At 33.4% G+C, this 13,786-nt stretch overlaps 1 long non-coding RNA gene across 1 annotated transcript in view; it reads right to left on the reverse strand.

Annotated features, from left to right (window-relative positions):
• Window positions 1–3,790: 3,790 nt before the first annotated feature.
• Window positions 3,791–13,786, reverse strand: part of LOC147801894 (uncharacterized) — a 203,963-nt gene continuing 193,967 nt past the window's right edge. Inside the window, exons 18-19 of the long non-coding RNA XR_015430533.1 lie at window positions 13,320–13,392; window positions 3,791–4,784 (exon numbers count right to left, since the gene is read on the reverse strand). This is a non-coding gene — a long non-coding RNA (uncharacterized LOC147801894). The remainder of the gene's footprint in view (window positions 4,785–13,319; window positions 13,393–13,786) is intronic.

Raw genomic sequence — 13,786 nt, forward strand, 5'->3', positions numbered from 1 at the left:
AATTTATCAACAAAATTCTTCAATAGACTAGTAACTTCTAAATTATGTGGGAGAGTACAAGACATTGACCATATCATAAAATTTTGTCCCAAATTCCGGACGATCCGTTGCAGAAAATGGGACCAATATACTCAACATTAACTTTATGCTGATATTGACTGCAGGGAGAAAATCATTGAAATTCTTAAATATAACCTGGATGATCTGCTTGCCCCTGAGAGTACACCTGACTAATTTTATCTGGTTTTATTTTTTAAACTTTTGGTTTACTGGTTTTAATTTTAATATTTGCTTTTGGTATTTTACCTCGGCACTTACCGTTTCCTTGACTATGTTCTCAACTTGACCTGAAATCTTCATTACACGTAGGACATTCGAAATGAAATTTTGATCTTACCTGGTGTCAACTTTGAGTGTTTATCCTTTTTAGAGATACTTTGGTTTACCTTAGAACATTTTTAATCTTAGAGGCACTTAGCCTTGAATGGGAGACACTTCACTTTTAATTCGACTATTTTAACTATTCTATTCTTATTTGCATTTAATGTGATTTCTCATATTTTTACTATTTGATGTTTTACCTAACCTTACTTATATTATATGTTTTTACCTGTATTTTTGACACTTTTACTGTTGGTTAATTTTATTCACTTGGATGTTTTAAGCACTTTAAATTTTTATTGTTTTCTTTTATCATCTTTTCGATTTTGGGATTTTTCCTAAGTGTATCAATCTTTTTAGTTTTGATTTTACTTTTCTATAGTTTTGTTGCGTTTAGTTCACGTGACGCTTGAAACCCTTATCCACAAACTCCTTCGGGTGTAGATCGGTCTTACTCGAAAGTGATTAATACACTATATATTTAATCTATACAAACATCATTATTTAACAAATTCTTGCACCTAGTGTTATTTGATTAGTATTATATCCTACAATTAATGAAACCAAAATAATTCTAATGGTTATCTAACCTACGACAATCAGGGTGCGTAGCCAAAACTTTCAACAAAAAATAAGCACCTTTAGAGTAAATTTTAAGCACTAAAAGAATATTTTAAGCACTATACACATTAACCAAATAGTTTTCAAAGACTTTACATGACAAAAATAATTAGTTTCTAACAAAGAACTCATTTCTTAATTATATTAGCCATTATAGAAAGATCAAGAGGTTTTTCGGTTCAAATCAGAGGGTGGAAATGAAGCCTGAAATGGAGATTATCATGCGAAATGCAAAAAAGTTGCACATGAAAGTGCAAAAATTTCACCGATCTCAGCTCAGTAGACGCACACGCAAGTATTTCATCAAACGTGTAAAATGATTGGCTCTTTGATAAGCTATGGACCCACGGTACGCCGAAATGAATTTTGGTTGTGTGAAATGTACAAAAAAATTGAATAGAAAAATATGAAAACCACGCTTTTGCAAATTACCTCGCGAAAGTAGACATGGTAAAGAAAAATTCTAATTTTCGAAAAGCGAAAAATAAGCACTTTTTAATGCCACCCAATAAAAAGACCTATAAAAACGCTACGCACCATGATCGAATCATAAGTACTCGAAGGCACAATTAGTATTAGTACTTGATTTCATTAATACTGAATCCTTTATATTTTTACCGGATTCCTCACTCAGGGTTTTTCAGTCTACATCACCGTTTTTATCATCTTTTATTAATTTAATTATTGCTGGATTTATTAATTTAATTAATTTAATTATTGCATATTTGTTACCAGGGAGGAACTAAGCAGTATTTGAGAATGGTAACATTGTATAATACAATATTGTTTACATTAAAATAAATGAGACATTGGTGAAATTAATTTTGTTTTGTACCTAAGACCCTTACCTAAGTTGTTTCATGCATTAAAATTGTTACAGAATTCATAATAATAAATCTTAGTACTAATCTGTTTTTAAAATTTTTCTAAAAACGGTGATTTAAAATTAATCTAACTTTTTTTAACAGAATATAACCAGGCTAAATAGACTCCAGTTTGCAAAACACTGATGTCTCAGTTTATTCTTGCTATATTTATTTGCTGAAAGCAAATTTAGTCTGCGATAACTTAACTTATATCGTATTTTCCCTTTGAATTTAGTTAATAGATTCACCATTTCTAATTTTAACTGTTGTTTTCAGCATTAGCTTGCTGACATTACATATCTTACTCCTAAGCAGTCACCTCTTTTTAGCGAAGATATATTTCCGCCATAAGCTGTCCCCTTTACCAATTTTTTATGAATTAAATTTTACATTGGAGTCTAACTTCAATAAATATGTCTGAAAAGAACCCAATTACTTCCCTATTCAGCTAAAATTTTTTTCTTCTGTTGTAAAAATGAAACACACACATTACAATTTTTTAATTACATCACTGGCTTAGCATATTCATAGTAATAAAATATAAGATCTGTTATAGTAATCAGGAGGCTTAACCTAAAGAGGCATGTTGATTTACCGTTGAGCCTTTTGTCAATAATAAGAATACTATTATACATTGATGCAGCTTATTTTTTGTGTGCATCGTATTACAAACATATAGAGTATAAGACGGTAAAAGAAAATTTCCTAAAAGTATGGTTCAGAAGATGTCTTTAAGCATGGTTTACAATCGACTAATCTTCTCTATTACCAAATGCGAGTGATTGAGACCAAGTCCAAACTAAGCAGGATGATTCAACTACTAATAGGTTTAGTGGGCACTGTTGAAAATATTACGTCACATCATTTTCCGGAGGTTGATTTTGAACATGCGCCGGTGAGGTAACTTGGCAAATAATGGTCCTCCATTCACAATGGATTCACTCTAAAATCATGCACCGGGCTGAAATTTTCGGAGATATCTTCTGTATCAATCGTCATTGGCTACTGGAGTTCTTCAATAAATGTCTGAAAACGGGAACTTTTCCAAAAATAATGGAAAATTATGTAACGTGGTCCCCCTTATTGGTAAACTAAAGAGATATCTAAGATTGCCTGAATCCTATAGGCTCATCTCCCTTGTCTTGGTCTGAAGGAAAGATTCTAGATGATTACCAAGAGACTAGTCTATTATCTAGTATCTTCAAATTAATTGATTCGGGAGAGGACGGATGACTTAGTGGACTTTCGTTACAGCAGATGAACAGGAAAATAAGCAAACAATTGGGGTGGATATTAAGAATGCCTTTAACTACGCTCTAACTGGGCAATTCTCAGAAACGAACTGAATAAGATTGGGCTTCCACACAATTTGCCTTTGTTGTTTTTAACTTTGTGGAAGACTGAGAGACGCTATGGAAAAAAAATTGTTGCATCACCTATAAGAATTTTAATATGGGGAATGCCGCAAGATTCGTCGCTTGAGCCAATACTCTGGTTGGACATGGTAAACACAGTTTTTTATCACCTTTTATCTATCAACTTTACTTCGAGTGATTTTAATGCTCAGAGTTTTACTCATCGCTTTTGCGGAAGGATCTTTTAATTAAGCATTATTTTATATCACTTTGATCAATTGATGACACTTATTCTCAATGAACTTTCAGCCTGGGCCGAGCCATACAAACTAAATTTTAGCGAACATGAAATCAACATGATCACTTTCTCGAACTGCATTGGCCAGGTTATGATGCGGCCACATTAAATGTTTGAATTTTGTCAACAGGGGAAAGACCCTTTCACCTTGTTCTTCAGACTGTCCTGCTTCTTCTGCTAATATGCATTGTATGGGTGCCTCAGCCAGGCTGCTGTGAAGTAAGGTGGGTGATGTCCTGGACCTGACTTAGGTATTCCTTTACCAGGGATGTACATGAATAAAAACCAAGAAACATTAAATCATTTCCTGCTTGCACAAGTAAAAATGAGTGATTTTATGCATTAATCTCATTGATGTTATCGACGATGGCAACTTAATCTATCGAAAGGTACCCTAAATAGAATCGAGTTAACACGTTGTTGCTGTTGTGGACTTTCCTCCAATGCCTGACGATGTCAGACAAAGTCCATCAGACCACTCACCCTAAGAAAATCGAGGACCAGAAAGGGGGATAAGTATATGTCCTCTGTGGAAAGTCCCAAACAGTCCAGGATGTGTTCGGGAGTAGCCTGTTCAGTTTGACATTTGGAGCAGACCTCGAAGATTTTTCTGCCCTCGTAAAATGAGAAAATTTTTGTGTGACCACTTGCTAATCTGGAAATTGCGGTTTAACGTTACGCAGCAGTTAACACGTCTTATATACTAGTGAATTGATATTGAATAATTGTAGTTAGGCCAGAATAGTCCTCCGCCAGAATTATTTCAGGGATAGAATTCGATGAACACATACAACTAGTTGCAGTATTTGCGAAAGACCGGGAAAACTGTGTTTAAGTTCACAGAATTTTTAGTACTTATGGGGAGAGCTGTATTAAGTTCACCAAGCTTAGTGCGCTTGTCGTGAGAGTTAAGTTCTTGGTTGCGAGTGGTCACTTCTGTATTGCTGTAAGCAGTCGAGTGTGTGTAGAATCCCGTTGTGTGTAAATGAGACCAATGAGCAACAGCGTGAGGAGGACGATGACACAGTCGCAAATAGCAAGTCAACTGTTCAATGCGGACCGTCCATCGAAGTAGGCGTGATCATATCACGCGCGGGTCACCCATGTTGAGGAAGATGTTATCGAAGATGTCAACTTTCACCTCAAATCCATCAATTTCGCATTAGATACTACAATTTCTTCTGATCACTTCTTATTAAATTTTAATTTGTGTTGGCAACGTATCAAACTTCTCCACAGATTTAACTCCTTTTGTGACAGACCCTGTAACAAAAAGTATATATTTTGAATAACTTTTCATAACCTATAACTACAGTTATTTAAATCAAAACTATTATCAAAAAGAGTTAAGACTTTTTTCCAAATTACTTACTCTACTGTTTGAAAATAAGCAAAAAACCGACTTTGTTGTTCCAACGATTTTCTATACCATTTGAAGGCTAATTTAAAACTCGAGCATTTATAGTTAAAAATTATCCACAGCCTGTTTCATCCATTAAAATTTTTTCGATGGGTGAATGATTTCCTAGAATGATTTAATAAATGGAGACGGAATTCAAATATCTGTATTTTTTTTTGGCTATAAATTTTCTAAACTTGGTTTGGGTTATAACTTCTTTCTTATTTATTCATTTATTTCATAAATGCCAGAACATGAAAAAAAAGTCTTTGGTACCAAGATAATTTAAACTTTTGTTTATTTATATGGTAGTTAAGTCTTGAAAACTTTTCTAGCATAGGATTTTTATGAGGAAAAAAAAAGTTACAACACCAAACAGAATCCAGTAAAGTGGTGCATTTTCAAAAACTCACATTTCTTTAATAACATGATATATGTTAACAATTCCTGTACTGTTACCAATAACGTAAGTGAAATAATTTAAGTGAAAGAATTAACGCTGTTAACTGAGTAAGATTTCTTCAAAAACATCCTTCTCCATAATTATATATTATTCCACAATAATACTGGCTATCATAAATTAAGGAAAAATTACAAAAACAGCAATAACTCTCCCAAAAATAAGCCAATCCCCATAAAATTTGAATATATTATTAAAAGAAATTGCTAAATAGGTAGGTACTTTACTTAAGTCAAAGTAGAGCTGCCCAATGGGCTATTGGAGACGGTTTGTGAAACACCCCTTAGGAATAAGACATCCAATTAGACAGTGATTCTCAATCTTTTTTTTTTTGTTGCGGTACACTTTTAACGATTTCGAAATTTGCCGGCACACAATGAAAAAAATTAGATTAAAAGTTGTTTAATTGCCTATTTCACACTGTAATAAACTACAAAAGCACATATGTACTACAAAAGCACATTCAGCAAGGGATTAATTATTTAATTCTACCCATTTTTTATTAGTTAGTAACAGTTATTTATTTTTTTGCTAGTTATTAATTGTTAGCTTGATTTCTATAGTTATTAACTGTTAGTTTTTTTTTATATTAACTGCTATTTTTTTGTGATTTCTTGTTAAATAGTTTTTTTGCTAATTATTAATTGTTAGCTTAATTTTTGTTAGTTATCCTTTGTTAATTTGTTTATTAAGTGCATAGCTTACTTTAATGATTAGCTTGCTTTAATGATCAGTATTGCTTTTACCATTCTTGTTTCTCTTCAATTTAGTTTTTTATTTTATTCATGTTAATTTGTGTTTATATATATATATATATATATATATATATATATATATATATATATATATATATATATATATATATATATATATATATATATATATATATATATATATATATATATATATGTAATAAGCGAGACAACAGCCTCTATGTTATCCCGCCAGATGTCGCTCGCCGGAACAAGAATGTATTGGAACTTTCTCGATGTAAAGGAAGAGTTAGTCAGTTGATATTGTTTCTAGAGGAAATTGGTAACCTTGGTGGTTAAGATTCTGAGTGAATCTGTTATTTGTTAATTAATGTTTGTTTCTATGTGAAACTGGGAACCTGTGTGGTTCGATCTTAATTGCTTAAGAGTCTATGTGACTCATGTTATTATTGAAGAATAAATATTATTGTTATTGATCATATGGTTGATTGAATTAGTTGATGATAACCAACATCATTGCATTATGGTGTAGTTTGAAGTAACTCGGCATATATACCTGACATATTATATATATATATATATATATATATATATATATATATATATATATATATATATATATATATATATATATATATATATATATATATATATATATATATATATATATATATATATATATATATATATATATATATATATACACTTTTCCTTAATTTAAACTTTACTCATTATTAAAAAAAGCATTATAATTTTTATTATATCATTTCTAGTATTTGGCGGCACACTAAAGTGCCGCGGCACAGTGGTTGAGAATCACTGCAATAAGACATGCCATCACAATTTTGATACTCTGCATAGGGGATTTGGTAGAACCGATACAGCGCGGTCTCTACGCAGGCTGATCTCAACTGATAGCAGCCAGTGACTTCTATCTTCTACCGGGAACCGTGTCTTAACGCAGGTAAGGACAATACGCGAGACAAATATCACGCAGAGGAATTCACACGCTATACAGTGATGGGAAAAAAAATTCACTGAAGAAAGTGATACAACTTAAGACTAAAGGACTTATATCATTTTAATTTATAATATTGACACGGAATGTGCCGGCATGGCAGAGCGGCTAAAAACACTACCCTGGCAAATCGCAGGTCCTGAGTTCGATCCTCCAAGTTCTCCCGATTTCCAATAAGACTTTAGTTATTATTTATAAGACGTTCTAGAATATTCTCTTTCTTACGTCATTTCTGTTTTCTGATTACACTGTATATAAATTCCTGAGTTGGTTGGTTGGTGTAGCATCCTCAATTCATGGTGTCCTTGAATAGTCTTTGCTATCTCTATGGCATTAAATGAATATAAATCTTCTTCTGTAGGGTAGTTTAAGAGGCCTGCAGCGACTGCAAGGCAGTTAAAAACATGATATGGTGTGAGTTCCTCATAAGGAATATAAGAAAGTTTTGATATTTTCTTGTCCCATCTGCAGAGATTTTCATGTTTTTATGATCTTTTGTTCTTAGTCTGATGAGAGTGGTGGCTGTCTTCCTGTCGAATAGTTATTTGATCGTGGGCCTTGTTTTTAAGGGGATGAATTGTCTTGACTTTGCAAAAGACTATTCAGTGTGTCAAGTGAAAAAGGCAGTTACCATGTTCTGTATATTTCGGATGTTTGGTAATAAACCTATTCTACGCCAACCGTAAATTCTATTCTTTCTACGTAGCAATATAGTCATAAATTATGAAATAATAAGAACGATAGCAGAATGAAACGAATTGTAAAGGGCCGGGATAGCCAGGTCGGCAAGGCGCTGAGCCCATGTCCGAAAGTTCGTGGGTTTGAACCCCGCCGGCCGAAGACTCCCCGTGTAATAAAGTGACTGATGCACGTTAAATCTGTCGAGTTGCAAAAGTCCTCCATGCTCCCATAACAAATCAAAACCCCTGGGGGTACTGGATTGGAGATGGATCGTTCTCTGATTCAGGTGAAAATTACGATCTGTGGATGAATGAATGGGTCCGCCCTATAAACGGGTGTGACGAATGGTGCGGCAGAAGTCGAATTCTTGGTCATAGATGGTGCCACTGGAAAACAAGTACAATCGCACCCCCTCTGCCTAAACGGGCGTACGTCAACAAAAAATGAATTGCCAAATGCATTACACATTACTCAAGTAAGTAAGTGTAAGTTGAGTATTAAGTATGAACTACCGCAATACCCAATCATATTGACAGCCATCTGATCTATTTAAACTTTTTTTCTATCATGAAAGACCACTTCACTCCTCCGATTCATAATTTCTAAGGTATTTCTTTGCAATATGCTAAACGAACATTTTCGTGTCATTTAACAATGTGAGTTTTCCTTCATATTTTTAAATTAAATGTTTGGATTATTACCTAAATCGAGCGGCTTCTGCATTTATTTTTTAATTTGTGCAGGTGTCATCTCACCGAGACTAGCAAGCATCCAGATTCGAATTTCTTGGTTTGCTGATTTCCCCCCCCCTTCAATACGCTATTTACTGCCATAGCTTTCAGGATAGCTATTTACTGCCTGCCGTATAATATTCGAGATTCACTCGAGATCATTCCTTTAAAACCTTCCAAATTGTTTTTCAATGACTATGCCAATTTCGCAAGAGTTTTAATAATATGGATGTCGCTAGGGGGTTAAAATTCGTCGTAAGACTTCCGGTTTACAACTTTTATCTCTTACGCCTAAGCTTGAAAAAAAAGCACCATTCATTATTATCATACTTGTAGTATTTTCAGTATAACACGGTCTTTCAACTTAAGTGTCAATGAAACAAAATAACAAATTCGAGAAACTACTCAAGCCTGCTATAATACTACCTAAAAAATAACAATCGGTGCTATTTTACACAAATATAGTCAAATAAGGGATAACATTCACAGCACGGCTAACTTTACACTTAGAGCCGTGATACTCTGACGATATAGCGTTCGCTTTTCAATGAGTTGAACCGGGTTCGAACCCCAGCGACGGCTGGTCGATACGAATCCGGCTTGCACCGACCACAGAGCAGCCGTGAAATATCCTCAGTGGTAGACAGATCATGGGTTTGAGTCCCTTTGCCGCCCGGAAAACCGTGGGAGGTTCTCGTGATCTTCCTCTCAATGTAAAACAAATGCTGGTTAGTTTCATCAAAAAGTCCTCCACGAAGGCAAATTTCTCTAAATACTCGATCCAGGAGTTCCCTTGTCTTCTGGATTGGGTTCAAAATCACAAGGATACGGAGTTAAACATTAGTAGTCGAAAACCGGAAAATTGGGTCGGCTGTTCAGCGACGGTTATAAAATAAAATAAAAATAACCTTGCCCTTTATTTATGCTATCATATTTTTTAAAATTTATTTTTGGCTCAAGACCTGTTTGAATTTATAAATTACAGAAAACTCTTGTGAAGGGTAAAATTTACGAGCAAATTTAAACACAAATCGAAACAATAAAACTTCTTAGAAGCCTGTTTACGCATCGTCTCGTAAGCATAATATAAGCGGAGGGATACACCGGAAGTTTCCTAAATTTCTTCTGGTTTTAAGAAGCTTTTCATTGTTTATATTCAGTTAACCATCCATATGGAATAAACTTGTCATGTTAGGCAATTAGACGCTATATTTGCAAGCAGAAAATAAATTTGTATATTCAGCTATAACAGCGGTGTTTCGGTGACTTTCAGCTCGACTTTATACTTGTTTTCCAGCACCGTAAGACAGCGTTGAATAATGTCAAGAAAGGAGAAAATTTTATGTAACGTTTGTAATAAATTTTTCCTACATAATTTCTGTTTATGAATATTTGTTACTTAACTATTGCTAATCAACGTTTTTAAAAACACACCATCGCTGACTGATGAACATTTCAAAAACGTTTAACTTCTTTCACCTTTAGATTCATTATTATCCCTCGCAGAATTAGTATAGACAATATTTTAAGTTACGAGATAACCATAACCAGTTAAGTTACGAAATCAGACACAAAAACGTTCATTTTTTTCCCCGTCGAATTCGGATTCTTCGCGATCGAAAGTTTGAATCCCTTTATGTTAATTTAACTTTTGGCGCATATCGTTACATCTTGGGAAATTTTTAAGTGAATCGAAAACATTCCTCCTGATCCCGATCTCAGCTGCGACTGGGAGAGGTGGGCGCAAATCAGTTTTAAGAAGATCTTCATCGCCTGTGCCTCTAAATGCTGTCTTTTCCTTTGTGCACAGATCCCGTCTCCCAACCCTTGGGAAAGTGATTTACATTAGGTCTATGGAAGCTAGCCTTCTTCTCTAGATAGAATTTTAAAAAAAATCTTACTTCGAATTCTAGTTGTCAGAAAGTATTGGACCCATTTTGTTCGAACTTAATTTTTGTGATATAAACTGGTGACAACACTTGATGAGACATAGTTTCCTTTTACATTAAAAAAACTGAAAAGTAGAATGAAACCAAACCTGGCCAAAATATCGTTCGACATTAGACCAATATAACAGGAAAAATTTGCAAAATCTGTACCCTAAATAACGAAACTGGTCATTTGTACAGCAAAGAAGCAGACCGACACCCTGTCACAGAAATACATGTCTAATAGCGTGTATGATCACCTTTAACAGTTACACCACTCTCTCATTGGTTTTTCATATTGTTTACCTGGGTCCTTATCAATCACTGTGGCAACCACACCCACTCATGCACCAAGGCAGACTTGAGCTCATAGCAATTGAACTTTGATTTGCGTCGCATATGTGTTCGATGGGATCCAGATCGGGGGACATCGCAGGCCACGTCAATCGTTGTATGTCATCCGGTTAGAGGTATTCGTTCCGAACTGAGCCCCATGTGTAGGGTCGTTATCGTAGATAAAGTTGAAATTTGGCCCATATGCTGTGCGGAAAAGTCTCACATGGGGCGCAAGGATAGCGTCCCTGCATCGTTGACCTGTCAGAGTACCTCTATCGAACACATGAAGGTCGATATTTCTATCCAGACCAAGGCATACATCCCACTAGTTTATTAGAAAATTGTTGAGTCACACTTCCCTAGTGTCCCTTGTTAGTAGCCCGAACTTAGTGACCTCGTTCTTATTTTTCATCCACTGCTCAGTTTATGTTTTTTATAACTGAGAACTAAATTGATCCATGCCGAGACCTTTTGTCTAGAACAGGGGTTTCCAACTTACATGAGGCCGGGGGCCGCAATTAAAAACAACAGTCGAATGGCGGGCAGCAACTTTATCAAAATTTTATATAGGACTCTTATGTTTGAAAGAGCATTAAATATTGCTGTCGGACTTTTATAAAAGTTTTTTTTAATATTAAAACAAAAATAACAACAAGCATTACAAATAATGCTTGTTACGTATCATTTTGAATCTTCTCTTAATCTGGAACTTAGTGATAAGATTTTTTTTAATTTCAAATTTAATTCTGTGATAAATTAAATTTTTTTTCGACTTATTAGGAATTATAGCAGCAACTAAAAAATTCGAGCATCTGAAATTAATTTTTTTTTCTTTTCCGCTCATACAATATTTAATTCAAAGAATTTAGATAAAACATGATATTCATTCCCTCTTTTATGCACTTTAAAATTTATAAATGTAAATAATTTCATCCAAAATGAGTGGTTTCAAAAAGCTAAATTGGAGAATTTCCGATACGCTCATGCTAAATTATATTCACAAAAAAAAAAGAAATAAAAAAAGAGAGCAATATACACGATTATTTTTGTATTTGAATAAATATTTTCTTGGATGCAAAAATCGAGAAATAAATTTTTCGCACCGTTGGTATGTTAAATTTCACAGATGACAAAAAAAAAATTAGTTTTTTTTTTTTTTTTTTTTTTTTTTTTTTTTTTTTTAACGAGCAAAGTATTTTAAGCCCTTTTAGATTTTTTACGAAAATTGTCCGTTATGAAAACATATATATTTAAGTTCGTGGACCACAAAAAAAGGCTTCGAGGGCCGCCAGTTGGAAACCCCTGGTCTAGAAGTTGTTGATCTTACACGCTGAATAGCGACTAACCCATGTCGTTTACTGATCATTTCCTCACGGATTTTGAAATTCCAATATTATTTTATATGAGATTGCGACGCTTGAACTTCGAATTATCATTCTGACATATTTAATTTGAGGCATTCAATAATAATTCGACGTCGTTTACTGATTATTTTTAATCAATTTTCTATAGTTTTTACCACGTTTACATTAACTTGCCTTCGTGTATGTCTGTTCGGATGAAATTTTGTAATCAATTTTAAACTAACTTCCCGACTAGCTACAGACTTCAAATTTGGCACATAGTACAGAATTGGATGACAATGCATGAAAATGAAGAGAAAGAAGGCATACAAAGTAAAATAAAATTAAAGAAAAACTAATATTTTCGCGATTGTCTTTTGTTGTCGATTCGATTATTTCAAATGAGTGTCACATGTCAGTTGAGAAGTTTTGTGTGCAGTGAGTGAAAAGAGACCTTGGAAGTGAGTACAAAAAAATAATAATAATAATAATAATATTTTTAAAAACCACGTTTTTGTAGTGGAGAATAATAATTAAAAAATAAAAATTTGAAAAACGAAAAACGTCGGGTGCATGAAATACATAACAGTACATATACAAATTTTCTTACTCATACACATGCACATCCACATACATGCATACACACAAACGTATTCTACATACACATCCACATTCAGATATAATTACAGATTTACATACACATATTCTCATAAGCACACATGCACACACTAATAAAACATTACTGTTATGTATTTCATGCGCTCCACGTTTTTCGTTTTTCAAATTTTTATTTTTTAATTAATATTCTCTACTACAAAAGCGTGGTTTTTGAAAATATTATTTTTTATTTTTATTTTCTTACTATAATAAAATTCTGAAATATCCTGTTATTACGTCATGCGAATAGGAAGTTGAATTATCACTTTTTGATATTGCTAATGAAGGTTTTAATACAAATTAAAATCTGTCACCATGCATTTTTTATGAATTTATTCATCGCTTTTCGACCATTTTCATATGATTTTTTTCGAAATCTTATATTTGTATACGAGTTATATAGTTAGATATGAAGCAACTTATTAGCTTAGCAGGAATAAAAAAACATTTTAAATTTATCTTTTCATAAATTCGTCTTTTTTCTGACTTTTCGAGCAATTTTTTGTTAAAATAATAGCCACCTTCTCCTCACCTGGAACTTAGTATCAAATAGTCGCATTTTCAGGGCTTTCTCTTCACTCTTAAATAAAGGCAACATCAACAACCTGAAATAGCAAAAAAATAAATAAATTAATAACTAGAAATCAAATAGATCAAATCTAGAATTGTAATAAGTATTTACAAGAGCACAAGTTAGAAAATTCCCTAAAACAGGGAGAAGGAGAGTAACTTAAAAGAGATAAAGTTCTCAATAAATATTGATTAGAATTTTCTATTTTTGTCTGACAGGCTAACAAAAAATTAGGTGGGTCAACGATTTCCTATAAAAATTTAACGTTTGCACAGTGGGCCAGCATCCTAGGTTTCGTGGCCAAATTTAGCAATGCGATAAAATTTGTTTCGAAATTTAGGGGCTTTTATGTGCAGGTAAATTGAATTCATAGTTGAAATTTTGAAATACACTAAAAATGGCAAAAAAACAAAATGGCGGCTGAAATA

Source organism: Parasteatoda tepidariorum, chromosome 11, assembly GCF_982258835.1.
Source record: "Parasteatoda tepidariorum strain Cologne lab strain chromosome 11, Ptep-v5.0, whole genome shotgun sequence".
Lineage (NCBI taxonomy): Eukaryota > Metazoa > Arthropoda > Arachnida > Araneae > Theridiidae > Parasteatoda > Parasteatoda tepidariorum.